The sequence below is a fragment of the Egretta garzetta genome, unplaced genomic scaffold, assembly GCF_000687185.1.
Source record: "Egretta garzetta isolate BGI_Z169 unplaced genomic scaffold, ASM68718v1 scaffold615, whole genome shotgun sequence".
Taxonomy (NCBI): Eukaryota; Metazoa; Chordata; class Aves; order Pelecaniformes; family Ardeidae; genus Egretta; species Egretta garzetta.
Genome location: NW_009259857.1, coordinates 1,725,266 through 1,726,221, shown reverse-complemented (window position 1 = coordinate 1,726,221; position 956 = coordinate 1,725,266).

Below are 956 nucleotides of genomic sequence, written 5' to 3'. Positions count from 1 at the left end.
GCCGTGGAGGAGCGTCAGTGCCCGGGGGCGGGGGCGACCCGGCCGGTGCCAGCGCCGCACGCAACAGCTTGCCCCGAGCTTTAACCGGGCTGCTCTGTAGCTGCTTGCAGCCTGCCCTTCCTCAAGCAATGTATTGTTTTTTCTGGGAGGAGGTTGTTTGGATTTGGGGTTTGGTTTTGTTTTGGTATTATTTTTTTTTTCAAAAGAATAAAATAAACCGTACGCGCACAGCAGAACTGGCGTGCAGGAAAAACTTCTTTGAGGGTGACAGAGCACTGGCACAGGCTGCGCCGGGGGGGTGTGGGGGCCCCCCGGGGCATCGGCTGGTGGGTGGTGAGCAATTGCATTGTACATCACTTGCTTTGTATAGTAGTAGTTTTAGTAGTACTACTACTACTATTTTACTTAATTTTATTTCAATTATTAAACTGTTGTTATCTCAACCCATCAGTTTTCTCACTTTTACTCTTCCAATTCTCTCCCCCATCTGACTTGGGCGGGGGGGGGCGGCACAGGGGGAGTGAGCAAGGAGCAAGCAGCTGTGTGGTGCTTAGTTGCTGGCTGGAGTTAAACCACGACAGTCCTTTTTGGCACTCAGCGTGGGGCATGAAGGGTTTGAGATAACAACAGATTAACCAGAGTGTATTGAGGAATTTACATCTGTTAACAGTTGCCAGTTGCAATATTGAGTCATCTGTTCTCAATATTACCTCCTCCAGGCGGTGCTCCCTGGGGAGCGCAGGGGGCGCGAATATAGGTCATGCGAGACGCCGCCCAGATTTGCCGAACTGAGGTAAAAGGGGTGCAAGAGGAAGGAGGAAAACGGGCTCCCTTCCTGCGGGGTAGAAGCCTTCGACGGTAACGCTGGCTGTTTCGGGCTGGCGTCGGAGGCGGCTCGGTTTACGGAAGGGCTTGCGGCGGCCCCGGGGCGTGCGGCCCCCGAGGAGGCGTTTCGG